The 17,408-nt window shown below is 43.8% G+C and overlaps 1 protein-coding gene across 1 annotated transcript in view; it reads right to left on the reverse strand.

The window, feature by feature from the left end:
* The window catches only part of AXL (AXL receptor tyrosine kinase), a 227,184-nt gene that overhangs the window by 98,353 nt on the left and 111,423 nt on the right, over window positions 1-17,408 (reverse strand). The window lies entirely within an intron of this gene.

A 17,408-nucleotide genomic window follows, 5' to 3' on the forward strand; every position in this document is an offset into this window, starting at 1 on the left:
CAATGGGAGAAAGCAGAAAGCTGCAAGAGTGAGCTGAAGGGTAGGGAGTGGCTTTAAATGGATTAAAGAGGCCCGAGATGGTTTCAGGATTACGCTGCCTCAGTATTCTGTGCTCGTACATTTAATTGCAGCAGCCTCGTGTTTAAGAGGAGGGCTTTGGGCACCGGCACGTTGTTAATTACAAATTAAGCACTGTGTTAACCACACTGCTTTCAATTCCCAAAGGTGTTGCAAGAGACCTGCCTCATAATATTCATAAGACAGGTCACAATTTGCAACCCTTTTGGGAATGGCAGCACTCACAGGGATGGTGGCCTGCTGGGGGTCAGTTGACTACCATGTCTGTGACTGCTTTTCAATGAAGCAGTTACTTTTAATAGGCAGCCCGTTTTCCTTAGAGGAAAAGGGGGTTTATTTCAAAAATAAATTTTTTACTTGAGTTGGAGCAATCAACATTGTAAAGGTATAACAGGACTTCTTTTGCCACATTAATTGCTCAATCGTGCTGCATATTTTGGTCCTTTATGCCACATAATTCCAGTGGCACTGTATATAACTAAAGGACTAGTAGGACTACTGAACTATTTTTTCAAACAAGGCTCTTAAAACACAAAGGCCCAGATTTAAGAGGGCCTAGCGCCTCCTTGCGCCACATTAGCATCATTTTTTTTATGCTAATGTGGCCCAACAAGGTCAAAACCGCTGTGCCAAATTTACAAAGTAGCGCAATGCATGCATTGTGCCACTTTGTAACCCCTTGCGCCATATTGTGCCTGCGCCAGGCATAACTTATGCAAGGGGAGTAAAAGAAAATGGCGACTTTTTTTGGCATTTTTAATGCCTGCTCAGGGAAGGTGGTAAAAGGGGGCACACCATTGGTTACAATGTGCCCCTATGTACTATGCAGGGTTAGCATCTAAAGTTTTGGTACTAAACCTGAACAGTATATCATTAGGGTAAAAAGTTCTGACACTATCGCCTCCTACCCTGCACCATTGTGTGCTGTATTGTGTGCACAAGGAAAGTGGTGGTGCACTAGGTGCAGCACCACTTTTCTTAAATCTGCCCCAAACTATTCCCAGGTGTAAAACAAAAGTTCCAGCAATGTGAGAACTTACAAATACACTCAATGGTGGAATGGGTTATTTTAGGGTCGCCACTAACCTAGTGTGGGGACCCAGAGATGATTTAGACAGAAAGAGCACGTGGTGCTGAACACATTTTGAAGGTGGTCCCATTGTCCCAGGACGAAAGACTGAGCTATGAGCAAAAATGTTTTGTAAAAGGAATGCCCTGCAAATCATTATGGAGCAAGTATGTTGACGGTAATACTCAGAACAGCGCCTAGAGAACACCACAATAAAAATAGCATTTATAAGAAACATGGTCATGTAACATCCAGTTCAACCATAGAGAGCATAACCACACAAAAACAGCACAGCAGAAAATAATGCAGTACAACCATATATTTAGCTCCTAGAGAACATAGGGGGTCATTGTAAGTTTGGCGGGCGGCGGTTGCCGCCCGCAAAACGGGAACCGCCAATTGGCCGCTCCGCGGTCAGAAGACCGCTGGGCCATTCAGACTTTCCCGCTGGGCCGGCGGGCGCCCGCCAAGGGAGCGCCCGCCGGCCCAGCGGGAAAGGGCCTGCAACATTGAAGCCGGCTCCGAATGGAGCCGGCGGTGTTGCAGGTGTGCGACGGGTGCAGTAGCTATGCAGACAGTGAAAAGCTTAATGGGGCCCTGTTAGGGGGCCCCTGCACTGCCCATGCCAGTGGCATGGGCAGTGCAGGGGCCCCCAGGGGCCCCAGGACACCCGTTCCTGCCATCCTGTTCCTGGCGGTGAAAACCGCCAGAAACAGGCTGGCGGGAAGGGGGTCGGAATCACCATGGCGGCGCTGCTTGCAGCGCCGCCATGGAGGATTGGGCCAACCGGGGTTAATCCGGCGGGAAACCACCGGACCCGTTTTTCTGACCGTGGCTTTACCGCCGCGGTCAGAATGGCCCAGGAAGCACCGCCAGCCTGTTGACGGTGCTTTCCGTGGTTCGCGGCCCTGGCGGTATGAGGCCCATAGTGTATTATACATTTTCAAGGTTAGCAGACTCACAATAATGATATTACAAATAAAACCCTTAAAATACAAACTACTCTCAACTGTAAAACAAAAATTTCAGCCATGAGAGAGCTTGAAAAGAAGGCACAAAATGGTAAGAGGGGTTATTATTTTGGAGTCCCCACTAACCAAGTGTGGGGACCCAGAGATGACCAAGACAGGAAGAGTGTGTCGTGCTGAACGTTTTGTTGGTGGTCCCATTGTCCTAGGACCACCAAAGGCTGAATTATGTAGACAAAATGTTTTGTTAAAGAATGCTTGCAAAGTATTATGGGGCAAGTTTCCCAAATGTAATGAATATTGTAGAATCTGCTTTTCCCACTGTGACAGGAGAGCGACTTTGAGGACTTCTGTGTCTTTTATGTAAAGCATTTATCAATTAAAAATGTTTTTGTGAAAGCTACGGAGCGAGAAGGGGAGAACCCAAAGAAGCGACCCTGATTAGGTAACAGTGTGAACAATGTGACCAGCGCTTCAATACTGCTGATGGAGTTCGCGCTGCTGTGCGTGCTGTGAGCACCACGGCCACCATGGAGTATGAAGGGGAGAGACAAAATAGTTAGCTCACACTGAAGTATATCGGTAATCATGCAATAATCCATGTAAGAGGGTCAGCCTGCAAGGCGGTAACGAAACTGCCCCAAGGCTGGACAAATGTAAAGCATTTACCAATGACATCAAGGGATATTTGACAGGCAAGTCCACAAACGAGTGATGGGCATGAAATGGGCCTGGTTAAATGCCCACAGAATAATTACAACAGGTCGAAAAGCACTAGCACGCTCCACCTAAAAGTTAAAATAAGAATACAGCCCTGGGTAGTATTTCTAAGTTATTCGAAAATGCTTCATTTTTAATTACAGTTTTCCCTAGCTGTAAAATAACTCAGAAAGTTTGTCAATTTGGCTCATTTCATGATGTTTCGTCGGGGAGGGGGGTGATACAAAAGTGCAAAAAAGCACCATATCAGTCTCATGAGAGAAATTATTTTGTGAACGAATTTCGCATTTCAAGGAAATGCTTCGTGCTTCTCTGCTGGTGGTTGCAACTGAAAATTGTGTATGTCTCAGCTATGTTAATGTATGAATTTTCTCATGCAATTAATGGTGGGTGTTACATTAGCGACTTTTAAAACAGTTCCTTTTCATTCAGGCCTACCCCATGCCTTCCCCACTCTGATGGCCAGTGCCACTGAATGTGAATACTCCAGAACTGTTCAGAGTTTGCCCGCTGTCACGAGCGGCCTGGGAGTATGAGGAAGTTAGAGGGTAATCAGGGTAGAGGAAAGTCCCTCTGCAACCAGCCTCTCTCTCTCAAATTAGTAAATATGAAGCCTCTGCGGGAAGGTGAAGTTGGATCAGTGAAGAAGGTCTAGTAAGCATCTATTGCACTTAAAGTCGTGTCAGCCATGCCGTCTTCTCAATCTGATGTTACCAATCCAAAAGTCCAATCAGAGATTTGTATTTGACTCTCTTCATGAAGATAAGAGATACTGTGTATCAGTTATGCCATGTATGAAGTCTGTGATGAGGGGTTAACTACTGCATAATTACATAAGCATGTGATGTATTCAGGAAAGGTGTAAGGGATTATAGAATTCTGTAATGTGCAAAATTGCATGAGTAATTTTAGGCACTATGAAGACATATGGACCCTACTGGCTGCACATGTTGTGTTATGGGAAAATGGGTTTGAAATAACCTAATCGGTAGCATGAGTTACCGATTACTGGGTTGTATGGCTGTCTACAGTATAGAGGTTAAGAGGGAAGCTATCGGACGACCATGGTGTTAATGGTGTTTGATCTCTATTAGGAGTGTGAGTAGATACAGAAATGTGTTTGTGTGCGTGTGTGTATGTGTGTCTCTGTGTTTATGTATGTGAACTGTGTAGGAAGGGAGTGTGTAACTAGTTATGATAAATGGGTGTACTGAGTGCTGTAATTAGTATGAGTTTGACTGTTGTCTTGTAGCCCTGTAGTTTTTATAGTCTATAGGTAGGTTATAATTGTGGACCTTTAGTTATTATAGGGTTTTATGCACGTATTGGCAGAGTGCAAGTTTACAGCATTATATGGATTTATAACAACAATATGGAATGTGCGAGTGATTGCTTGTAACGTTATAGATTTGTTTGAGCATTATAGGGGGCATGTGAGGGATATTGAGTTAATATGCTGGTTTAAACACAATATGGAAAATTCTTTACAACTCCTCTTGCATTACGTGTTGGGGGAATGCTATTGTTGAAGAAGATGAGGAACAGCTTGTGGTGTTACAGGTTTGTCAGAACACAGCAGGGTCGCTGGAGAACCTACATATAATATTATAGGTTTTTGTGAATGCTACATAGAGATAGGGACAGTGCGGGTGATACAGAGAGCAGGAAGAATGAAAATACTGTTAGAGTACATTTCTGGAAAAACAAATCTGTTCATGGAAAGAAAAATGCTAATCCTGCAGGAAAAAATAACCCTTTATTCCTGGAAACAGCCAGTTTGCTCCTGGCTCTGAATCTGTTAATCCCTACGGAGGAGCCTGTTAAGCCAGGAGAGTGGAACCTGATATTGCCTCCACGTGTCCTGATTTCCAATGTCAAATTCAATATTAAAACCAGGGCATCTGTCTGTACTGGTGCCCAGTGGCTTTGTCCTTATTAAAGTCTCCCACCTACAAGCAGCGGTCATAGAGGGCCTACCAGGGGTGCTCCTGTACCTCCATCTATCCAGCACGCACTTAATGACACTGTTCAGCGGATGACTGGGACTTAGTCTAAAAGTGCAAATCTTGTACTACTTCAACGCTACATCCTTAAACATCTTCGACTGGGGGATCTTTTGGTGCAAGTACAGGTGCGTGCAAAATGTCCACTCCATAGACTTTTTCAGCATGTTACCTGTGCTTGTTTTCATCTGCAAGATTAAAGGCTAGGATGAAACACAGACACTTTTTCCTGGGAACAGATTGTCATCGGAAGACCACACACTGCCTAATGTTCTGTTCATCTAAGACTGAGATCACAAGGCTCTCCCATTCACAGTATCCAACACCGTTCCATCTCCAATCACTCCAACTCAACCCGCACTTACTCTTCCCAACTTTCTGAGTTTCAGTTTGACCACAAATTTTGACTAGCCTCCTCCTTCATCTTCAAAGCCTTCACTGTCCACTATCAAGTACTTGGCATCTACAGGATCCACAAAGACCTCATCTTACACTCGGCTAAGACCAGGATTAATTCTGTAGTCTTCAGCGGGCTGGACAGCTGCAAAACCCCTTACTTGGCCTCCCTTACAACTTCTTCAAGCTAATTCAGATTGCTTTTCAAGGTAACTACTATTATCCTGTTTAACCATCCAAGATCCATTTTTACTCCACTTACAGACTTCAAGCAGACTGCCTCCAACAGTCACCCTAAATTTCTCACACATGTACACATTCTTCCATATCCCTGCACTGAGGACATGTTCTTGCTTATTCCATTTAAGGCAATTCTGTAAGCTTACCAAATCACCAATATCAGCTTACAAACCTAATTGAACCCTCTGCTCAACCAGGAATTTTGATAACTTTTCCTCCATGCACTCGTTCTCTAGAACACTCAGCTCTTGAGCTTTCACTAGACTTGTATCTCTATACTTTCTGAATGAAATTCAAATTAAGCCTCCTGCTAGTGTACCTTGTACAAAGCATACCCTAATTATAAGTTGTTTGAAGAGGTGGGGTATTAACCACACCAAGTTAAATGCATTACCTCGTAGCCAGATATTTGCTTGGTGTGGTTACTAACGCCTATTCATAGTTTCAAATTGGAAGTGAGGCATAACTTGCAGATTTAGTGCTTAACACATTCTATTTCCTCTTTCTTTCCAGTCCTTTCTCCCCCAAACAAGTTCAGTAAGTTTGACATGGCGAAATCTGCCTTGGGAAAACAGGAAGGATGTGATAATTATCAAACAACTCAGATGGGAGGCCCCTATACAAAATGTGGTATGTATAGGGATCGGAATTAGTTTTGTACTTGTAGTCAGGGCTTAAGACATCCATGTTCAACACAGGTCCATGTGGGTTGAATCCAGATCAGATTATGTGGATACCAATGTAAATTCCATTTAGATGCATTGTCTAAATTTGTCTTATTTAAATAGTCCGCAGTTATGCTAAAATTCTGGAATTGATCTGACCCTCCTGGACCAACATTGGACACCTCTGATTTAAAGGGTATATTGCAACTGATGCAGTGGTCTGTAGTATCTGACAATTCAATTAACTCAACCCAGCCTAGACCGGCAAACGGTACTAACTAAACTGAATATAAATAGGAAATACATGCTTTGAGTCTGGCATAATTGCTCACACTGGAACCTATTAGAGAGGTTCTTCTCTCAGATGATTAGCAGTAATTGAAACCTGTCTAATCATTTCCATCTACCAGTCAATTGTCATTAATAGAACAATAAGGCAGATGTCACTAGTACAACAGTCAAGAAATGCCTTGAGAAAAAAGAATAGACAGAAAGAGGGCTGAAAAGAAAACAGCAAGAGGGAAGAAAGAATGGAGAGAGTAAAGAGAAAGTATCATTTACAAAAATATTCCCCTCTTGGAATCAATAATAACAGAAAGCCAGCAATCAGTGAGATCATAGTTTGTAGCTGTAGTTAAGACACAATACTTATGTCAGACAATAATCTGGGCAGACAACATAAGGAGATAATGTGAGGTGTTTTTCTGCAATTATTGGAAAAGTCTATAGAACACTTAATGATTTCATGAAGGTTTCAAAGATTAGCACTTTGGCACATTTGCATAAAAATCGTGACTTGTGTGACAATTTATATTGTATATATCCTCATTTAATGTCAACAAAATGGTTCTTTATAAGATATATTTAATTGAAAATAGCTAATAACTCAAAATGCACAGATAAACTTTGCACGGGGAAGGTAAACTGGGACACTTTGCCAGCCTCATAAAGGGTGAAAATAGTGAACTTTGCAAAACATCGATGGCGAAAACAAAAACGTTGTACAACCCAAGTGAAGCACTACTTCTAAGATTATGTTGTGAAAGTTTGAAAAAGCACATAATGATGCTTTAATAGTACATCCTGTGCTAGTAAGATTACATTTTCGGCTCAGTTCCTGCTGCAGACTACTGAGTGCAACCTGAAGGCCATATGTACAAATTCTATATGGGTCCAAAATACTTCTTGTCTTCCCATTCTGATCAAATACGTTCCATTCACAGAGGATAACACATGCCATATAAGTACCACATACGATTACAATACAATACAATAGCAACGTACATTTGTCATATGCACTGTACGGTGAATGGTTTTCAGTCTTTTGAACTGTATGAAATCCACAGCCCGTCTGAGATGATGGACAAACAAATCCTTTCATGTGAGAAATGTTCTGCCCCAAAAGTTTTTTTATAGGCAACTTTGCCTTAAGGCCAAGCTGAATAAAGTTCAGAAACTTTGCAAATGTATTAAGTGTGCGACCCAGCTGGGTGCAGGAAAAGGTAAATATGTGCCAAATTGGCGTTCCAATACTTGCATTGTTATATATTTTGCAAACTGGGGACCCAGGTTTGAATCCTGACCTCATCACTAGGCCCATCACTGGGTGATTTTAGGCAAAACACAATCTCCCTGTGCCTAAATGTGTTTAAAATGTATTTTTGTCATCCCCACTTAATGTACATTTTCTACGATTGAATGTAGAGTGGTCGACTGCTTTTCAGCTAGGTTTGCGCTATAAAATACCAATAAATACATGATTAACACTTGCATAGACACACCTGCAGTTAGTATGCCGAGGATATTTGTAAAGCGATTGTGCATTTGACTGCATAGGCATAATGGTACACTTGGAAGTCTCAAATATACTGAAGGAGGGCGTGAGTACCAAAGGCCTGACACTCAATCCTAGAAAATAAGATATTGTATTTATACTGCGCTTTCCACACTCTAGCAAGACCTAAAGTGTTTTTTAGCTTGTTACATTATTATAAATATATTCAGAACACAATACCCCTAACACATTATCACATCCTAAACTATGCATCAGACTGTGAAGGTAACATCAGAAACATGTGCAAAGGCACCAGACTGTAGATAGTGCTAAGATACCTTACCAGTGCTGTACAAAGGCCATTAACATATAGCTCCTTCTGGAGGAGTGGTTGGGGTGTGACTGACCATCTATTGAAGATTATAGTGAGTGGAGTGTCTCTGGCCTATGGGAACATTGGGAACATCTTCGCACGATTCAGAATAGCTAAAGGTCGTCTTGGATTGTGTGAGAGACAGTCACATGTCAGTCCAACAAGTAACTGACTCGCCAAAGCCCTACAAACCCATCAGAACCACCGTTCTGTTGAAGAGCCTTCAAAATCGCTGACTCACTAACAAAAGGGATATTTAAATAAAAACATTTCAAATCCACGTGCAAACCGTGCTTGTTCAGCAGAGTTTTGTGGAGTTTGAAAACAAACATTAAAATATTCCGAGTTAAATGTCTGATGCATGTGTTTTTAACCGGATCTCACTTCCTTAAACTGTGAACCTTTCACTGCTGAGGTGATGATATTATGCTGGACGCCTTGTTCTCGGTGACCTGCTTTAATGCACAACACAAGTTTCTGCTGTTTAAGTGAGGTCCTCAAGTGGTAAAGCCCATCGCAGGGTGGCTCAGGATGACCGCACTGCTGCACACTAAAAGTGCCTGTCAGGCAAAAAAGTGCAAATGTGCAAAGAAGGTAACATCTGGTTGTCAGTAAAATATAGAGACACTCACCGAAGAAATAGCAGCTCCCCACCCAATAGAAGAGAATAACAAGGAAGAACAGGGCAGCGAAGTCCACTCCACTAAAAGAATTGCATGTTGCATGTGATCTTTCTTGTATTCTGATCCAAGCAAGCAAGTACTACATGGGTTTGCAGTGCAATTTGTTTTTATTTTTCAAGCAGTCTTATTGAGTTCATGATTGGTGACTTTTCCTACAACTCCATGCTCATGTTGTTTCACTCACAAGCATTAGTAGGTGCTGGCAACCTGCAAGTAGTTTGCATGCAACTGTATTCTTTGGTTTGTTTTCTTCCCTGAGTGCTCTGAAGGTCTACCAGGCTGTTAACTTGTGAGCATTTTGTATACAAGTCCATACTTTGCCTAGCTTTCCCTAAAGAATGACCCAACACAAATAATACTCATGTAACCCTTGCATAAAAAATGCTTGTGAAAGTCTAGATTGTACACAGATGAAACCATAGGTACTTTGTGGCATTTCAGTAATATTTGTAAAATCAGCCATACTTCAAGAGGGACAAAATGGCCACAAACTCCTATTTGTCAACAGCTTCATGGAGGATTGCCACAGCTGCCAGGTTGGTCACAGCATGTCTGATATGAGCCTGACTGAGGGGATCACAGTCACATTGGTTATCTTCCTAGGGAATCATATCACCTACATGTGGGATTAATCAGCCTGCCTTGGCAATCAGTCCACGGGTTCTGAATCACTCCAACTCCCTGGGGTATTCCACTCTTCACCCGTATGCTCCCCCTTCTGGATTTCGCACCATCAATTCAGGGGGTTTCTACCTTTGAGAGCAGTTCACTAATGGGCTGGTTCAACCAACCTCTCCATCTGCAAACAATAACTCTGGCAGCCACCTGCACCCGAGGGACCAGATCGTCCATTTGGGAAATCTGCCCCCCCCCCCCACTTAGATGAATGGCTAAACATCTGAAGATTCAGTCTGCTCACTAAGGGGCTCAACCTACTCACATAGGGGTGATGGTCTAGCCATCAGGTGGCCCATATCAAATTACTTGGGGACCGGCCCATTTGCACGGGAGATTGGCCAACCCACCAGGGAATGGGCACATCTACTTGGATGAAAGAGAGGCCCTCCAATATGATGTGATAAGCCACCCTGTAAAAAACTGACCCATCACTTTGCAGGATCAGGAAATTCCTGGTGAAAGTTGGTCAAATTGGATGGAAAATCAGTTAGGGGCTACAATGACGCATTTCTAGTTGAGTTATCGTTCCAGCATACAGATGGTCTTACTTTCAACTCCTTTTTTAACTTAATGGAAGCGCTATGTCAAAGTAGTGTGTGGCTACAGGGACAAACCCCTTCACCCGCCGATGGGTAGGATAGGTACCCATGCAGGGGTAAGTGACAACAAACAACTTTATTGTATATTCCTACGTCCTATGTATGCTATTACACAAGATAATTTATCACAACTTATGACACGTGGTTTGCGGAAGCAACACGAAAAACAAGAACCACAAAGTGTGTGTGTGGTTACCACGATATACAAATATATGCAGAATGTATGCATGCTGTGCACAAGTGTATTGTTAGATGTGTCACCAATCACACAATGATATGCATGGTGTGGCATTCGTTTATTTACAGTCACCAACATCTATGATTCGGTGCCCAGGGTAGTGAATGATTTCACTTTCCATGTTCTTTTTCAAATGTGGTGGTGCTCGCATAGCGTGTATTACCACAAAACATTTTCTGAACGATATTATTCATCTCTTCTCATTGCAGGTACAATTATCCAACAACTAGGTGAGTAAAATCACTCACCTTGCATGCAATTTTGTATTGCATGCCTTTTAAATATACTTGTTTTACTGAGGCAATGCATGCTGAGACAGTCCTGATGAAAGTCCTGGACCGTACAGGCCATAGAACATAGGCAGACGCATGTCGAGGGTTAACTTAGGGTCATAGGACCATCATATCCTTAACCCCTAGTGATAATTTTTAGCCCATAGCCACCCAGGCCACCAATAAAGGGATACCTTGGTGCGGCTGATGTTTTTGTATCTATTCAGCTTCCACAGTCACAAAAATATCTAAAAAGCTCCCTGGAACACCATCAAGCCCATCCTGGCTTTTCGGGGCCGTAAAGAGACATGATGATGAAGCATGCAACTACTAGAGTTAGTGAGGGTCTTAATATAAAAAGAAAAATATTAATTTTTCTGTTTTGAACAGTGATAGGGCCTCCACATAACATATGTTTCTCCATAGTTAGGCAGAGGATATCCTTGGTTCAAGTTGGATATTTAAAATCACCTGAGATATCGAAAAACTTAAAAAATATCAAAAGCAGTCTCAGCAGAATCGGTACCTGAAGCACCTCCAGCTCTTAGGTAAGAGTAAAGAGGGGTAACTGTATCAGAGGAGTTATGTTTGGCTTCATTCCTCCACTGCCGCACCATTCTAAGTTCAGGCAGAGTCGCAGAAAAACAAGCTGAAAAAACTTTCGCCAAGTCATTCCCCGGAGCAAGATAGAAAGCGATTTTTAAACTACGTGGCAGATAGCACACGCCTGAGAAGACGATGGAGCTCAAATGCTTATTTTTCTTTCTCTGAGATGAACTGTTATTAAATACTGTCATTCCTCCCTTCTAGGGGCTCTATCATGTTTCATACTTCTCTGAAATGAGACATTTGTAGGAAAAAACATCTCTTCCTGCTCTGGAATGAAAATTAGCTCAGGCACCGAAAAAGGCTTGGTATTGGACGGCAAACCTGAGACCAGAGCTCTGCACCTCCCACCATGGTCCGACTGGCCTATAGGGCAATGTGGCAGTTCTAGAAGGGCAGGTCTGAAAGGTCTGTGTGTGGCCTGTTTGTGGGTCTGTTTTATGGGCGATTTTATGGGCGAGCACAAAGTGATCCGTCCATTCTGTAATCCCTCTTTGGGCTCGAAACCACGCCCATGCCATGTCAGTCACTTACATTGGTTCGTGGGCTTGCCTTTTAAAATCCGCTTGCTTTCATTTGTGAAAGACATGCATACCTCCTGCCTTTTCCGGTGTTTAGCCCACCTACACAGCACCAGTAAAGTACCAAAAACATATGAGGCTCAATGTTTTCAGCTTCGATTCTGGACTACTTTATCTGTTTATTTTCCACACAGCGCGATCATGCTGCATTTTACATAGTGCAATAGCGCTGCGTTTTGTTTTGCTTTACAACGCTAATAGCTCTAACGCGAACAAATGTGAGACCCGTTGCATTGAAAATGCTTGTTTACTGTTGACATCTCTGATACTGCTGCAAGCATTGCAGAAAGTATAAATGCATGAAGTCTCCCATTCCTTGCAACACACCTATACAGTGTGTTTTTATAAGCTCAAAACTGCCCTGATTTGCAAATGTTTGCCACTTTTTTAGATATCTGAATTGCTAATGGGGCTAGCTTTTATTGTGGTGCGGGGGCGTATTTTCTGTCCCATTCCAATCCTACCTTCCAACCCTAAATTGGGAGGATATCCTTATATCACCACTTCTTCGTGCAAATGTCCTGAAGGTCTGTCTGCCTAAGTAACATTACATTAATGGATTGTTGGTGAAAATCAAATCTCTCTGATTAAAAGTGGCAGCTTTTTAATAAGTTTGCATGTTATGGTTTTTGCTCTAAAATATGTGGGACTTTCCCTACACATTAACCACTGTAATCCTTTTATTTCCCGGTGCGCAACATAGGTTCCTGCACAACCTGTGATGCGGGGTGGGACTCTACAATTTTGGTAGTTTTACGCAACTCATCGCCTTGATTTACCTGTTTGGTGATGACTGAGCCCACCATGCTGTGTTTAGGGAAGTCATAGTGTTGGATGTGGAAATTGTTAAGTAGGTCCCACTGTATTTTAAACATATTATCCTTATTTTGCATTACTCAGCTTGGTATTTGACTCCACACACCCATCCATCAATTTTAGGTCTCACCTACAGCTGTCAACAGATCTTTTGTTTCTAACACCTTAACATATACTTATAGTCAGCTTTGTGACAGTGCATTTCAAACTATGAGGGGCAGATTTAAGGAAAGTGCCACTGCACCCAGTGCAGTGCCACTTCCCTTGCACCCCTTAGTGCGCCCCTACCGCAACCATGTGTGCGCCATATTTAAAATACAGTACATCATGGCGCAGGGTAGGGGGCAACAGCGTCATTTGTTTTATGCTATTGATGTACTCTGCAGGAGTAGCGCCAACATTCATAGAGGCCCATTGTATTCAATGGGAGCCTCCTTTTAATGACTGCTCTGCAGAGGTGTTAAAAGTGCCGGAAAAAAATGGCACAAGGAAATCTCTTAGATTTCCTTGTGCTATTTAGTTGGCCCCCCCAATGGGGTAACGCCCCCCCCTTGCATACATTATGCTAGGCGCAGGCAAAATGTGGCGCAAGGGTTTACAAAGTGGCACAATGCATGCATTTCATCACTCTGTAAATATGGCGTGGGGAAAATGCCACTTTAGCGCAGACTTACCGTTCAAAGAATGACACTATGGGGACACTAAGGTGATTCTAGGGGCTCTTGTAGGAAGGTAGCCTCTTTCTAGCCTTGTTACCCCCACTTTTGGCCTGTTTGTGAGTATATGTCAGGGTGTTTTTACTGTCTCACTGGGATCCTGCTAGCCAGGGCCCAGTGCTCATAGTGAAAACCCTATGTTGTCAGTATGTTTGATATGTGTCACTGGGATCCTGCTAGCCAGAACCCCAGTGCTCATAAGTTTGTGGCCTATATGTGTTCCCTCTGTGGTGCCAAACTGTATCACTGAGGCTCTGCTAACCAAAACCTCAGTGTTTATGCTCTCTCTGCCTTTAAAATTGTCACTGCAGGCTGGTGACTAATTTTACCAATTCTTATTGATACGCTGGAACACCCTTATAATTCCCTAGTATATAGTACCTAGGTACCCAGGGTATTGGGGTTCCAGGAGATCCCTATGGGCTGCAGCATTTCTTTTGCCACCCATAGGGAGCTCAGACAGTTCTTACACAGGACTGCCACTGCAGCCTGAGTGAAATAACGTCCACGTTATTTCACAGCCATTTTACACAGCACTTAAGTAACTTATAAGTCACCTATATGTCTGTTAGGTGCAAAGATACTTAGTGTGTGGGCACCCTGGCAAATTCCCCAGACTTTGTGAGTGCGGGGACACCATTACACACGTGCACTACATATATCTCAATACCTATATGTAGCCTCACAATGGTAACTCCGAACATGGCCATGTAACATGTCTAGGATCATGGAATTGTCCCCCCAATACCATTTTGGTATTGGGGGGACAATTCCATGCATCCCCGGGTCTCCAGCATAGAGCCCGGGTACTGCCAAACTAACTTTCCGGGGTCTCCACTGCAGCTACTGCTGCTGCCAACCCCTCAGACAGGTTTCTGCCCCCCTGGGGCCTGGGCAGCCTGGTCCCAGGAAGGCAGAACAAAGGATTTCCTTTGAGAGAGGGCGTTGCACCCTCTCCCTTTGGAAATAGGTGTGAAGGGCCTGGGAGGAGTAGCCTCTCCTGGCCTCTGGAGATGCTTTGAAGGGCACAGATGGGGCCTCTCTACATAAGCCAGTCTACACCAGTTCAGGGATCCCCCCAGCCCTGCTCTGGCGTGAAACTGGACAAAGTAAAGGGGAGTAACCACTCCCCTGAATAGCACCTCCCAGGGGAGGTGCCCAGAGCTCCCCCAGTGTGTCCCAGACCTCTTCCATCTTGGATGCAGAGGTGTGAGGGCACAATGGACAGCTCTGAGTGGCCAGTGCCAGCAGGTAACGTCAGATACCCCTCCTGATAGGTGCTTACCTTTCTCTGTAGCCAATCCTCCTCTGTGGGCTATTTAGGGTCTCTCCTGTGGGCATCTCGCCAGATAACGAATGCAAGAGCTCACCAGAGTTCCTCTGCACTTCCCTCTTCGACTTCTGCCAAGGATCGACCGCTGACTGCTCCAGGACGCCTGCATAACCGAAACAAAGTAGCAAGAAGACTACTAGCAACATTGTAGCGCCTCATCCTGCCGGCTTTCTCGACTGTTTCCTGGTGGTGCATGCTCTGAGGGCTGTCTGCCTTCACCCTGCACTTGAAGCAAAGAATAAATCACCCGTGGGTCGACGGAATCTTCCCCCTGCCAATGCAGGCACCAAACTTTTGCATCACCGGTCCTCTGGGTCCCCTCTCATCCTGACGAGCGTGGTCCCTGGAACATAAGAGCTGGGTCCAAGTGTGTTTGACAGTCCAGTGCCCCTTCTGTCCAAATTTGGTGGAGGTAAGTCCTTGCCTCCCCACGCCACACAGTAATCCTGTGTACTGGGTGAACTGCAGCTGCTCGGGCTTCTGTGCACTTTTGCAAGACTTCCTTCATGCACAGCCTAGCCCAGGTCCCCAGCACTCTGTCCTGCATTGCCCAACTCACTGAGTTAGACTCCGACGTCGTGGGACCTTGCTTTGTGACTCTGAGTTGACCGCTGTCCTCAGATCTTCTAAGTGCCTGTTCAGGTACTTCTGCAGGTGCTGCCTGCCTCTGCAGGGGCTCTCTGAGTTACTGAGCGCCCCCTCTGTCTCCTCCTCCAAGGGGCGACCTCCTGATCCTTTCTGGGCCCCAGCAGCACCCAAAATCCTCAACCATGACTTTTGCAGCTAGCAAGGCTTATTTGTGGTATTTCTGCGTGGAAACAACTCTGCATCCTCCAGCATGCCGTGGGAGATCTTCTGACCAAAGAAGAAGTTCCTGGCACCTTCAGTTGTTGCACAATCTTTGGCTTCTTCCACCCAGAGGCAGCCCTTTTGCACCTTCATCCGGGGTTTAGTGGGCTCCTGCCCCCCCGGACACTTGCGTGACTCTTGGACTTGGTCCCCTTTCTTTGCAGGTCCTCAGGTCCAGGAATCCATGTTGAGTGTTTTGCAGTCAGTTGTTTTCCTTGCAGAATCCCCTATCTCGACTTTACTGTCTTTCTGGGGTAGTAGGGTAACTTTACTCCTACTTTTCAGGGTCTTGGGGTGGGGTATCATGGACACCCTTAGTGTTTTCTTACACTCCCAGCGACCCTCTACACACTACGCTAGTCCTGGGGTCCATTCGTGGTTCGCATTCCACTTTTGGAGTTTTTAGTTTGTGTTGCCCCTAGGCGTATTTCTCCCTATTGCATTCTATTGTGATTATACATTGTTTGCACTACTTTTCTAACTGTTACTTACCTGATTTTGGTTTGTGTGCATATAATTTGTGTATATTACTTACCTCCTAAGGGAGTATATCCTCTGAGATATTTTTGGCATATTGTCACTAAAATAAAGTACCTTTATTTTTAGTAACTCTGAGTATTGTGTTTTCTTATGATATAGTGCTATATGATATAAGTGGTATAGTAGGAGCTTTGCATGTCTCCTAGTGCTGCCTATGCTGCTCTGCTATAGCTACCTTTATCAGCCTAAGCTGCTAGAACACCTCTATTCTACTAATAAGGGATAACTGAACCTGGCACAAGGTGTAAGTACCACAAGGTACCCACTATAAGCCAGGCCAGCCTCATACAGCTCTTAAATCTGCCCCTTAGTTTTTGCATTTTTCAGATTATAGTCATTGGCCTGAGACATTCACAACCAGATTTTAGATCAGGTCACAGGTGACTGGCTTTCTCAACTCATTTTTCTGTCTTGTATAAAGTCCCTCATGCAGGTGCTCACAAATATGCACACACAGCTGCCATTTTGGAATTTTTTTTTGTGATAAAATATAATAGAAACCATTGAGAAACGGCCACACTGTGAATCCAACTGGTTTTAACAGTGCTTGTTCTGGTTGCATGGTGCCCAGTTGCCACACACAGAAAACCATTGACTTTCTAAATGTCTGCCTGTCCCATATGTTCTAGAGAGAACAAAAAGGATTAAAATAGGGTATTGAGAGTTTGCTTTGAAACTTTGTAAGAGACACCTTTTGAGTAACCACTTGTGCAAATTTTGAATTATCAATAATCCAGTGGATTGCTTTTTGATTATACTGCACTACTTTCATAGAACTGACCTAACTAAGAATCAGGCTGAGAAGATGACTTTTTAGTGATGTGGCATTGGCCGTGCTCTTCAGTAGCAGAGCGGGCAAGCCATTAAAGATGTGAACCTACCTTGAGCTAGATGTCTGGCTCAGTTTGAGGTCCTCTTTGAATCTCAAGCCAAAAATGAGCTGAGTCTTCATGTGGGATCTGCGACTCATGCTCCTACATCGACCACTATTTTCTAGAAAGTCCTCTTGTTTCAAGTTAACATGTAATATGTGAATTTATTTAGCACATTGTACTAATGAAGCTCCTCAAAGAATTAAAGACAAAGCATAAATGCTTGATATAAAATGGGTTGGAGATCTAGCGGCTAAATCGCAGAACCACAAAACCTAGGATAAATTCTGCCTTCTCTGCTTGACCAAATTGTGTTGTCCTGGGCAACTGCCTTATTTC

Source organism: Pleurodeles waltl, chromosome 9, assembly GCF_031143425.1.
Source record: "Pleurodeles waltl isolate 20211129_DDA chromosome 9, aPleWal1.hap1.20221129, whole genome shotgun sequence".
Lineage (NCBI taxonomy): Eukaryota > Metazoa > Chordata > Amphibia > Caudata > Salamandridae > Pleurodeles > Pleurodeles waltl.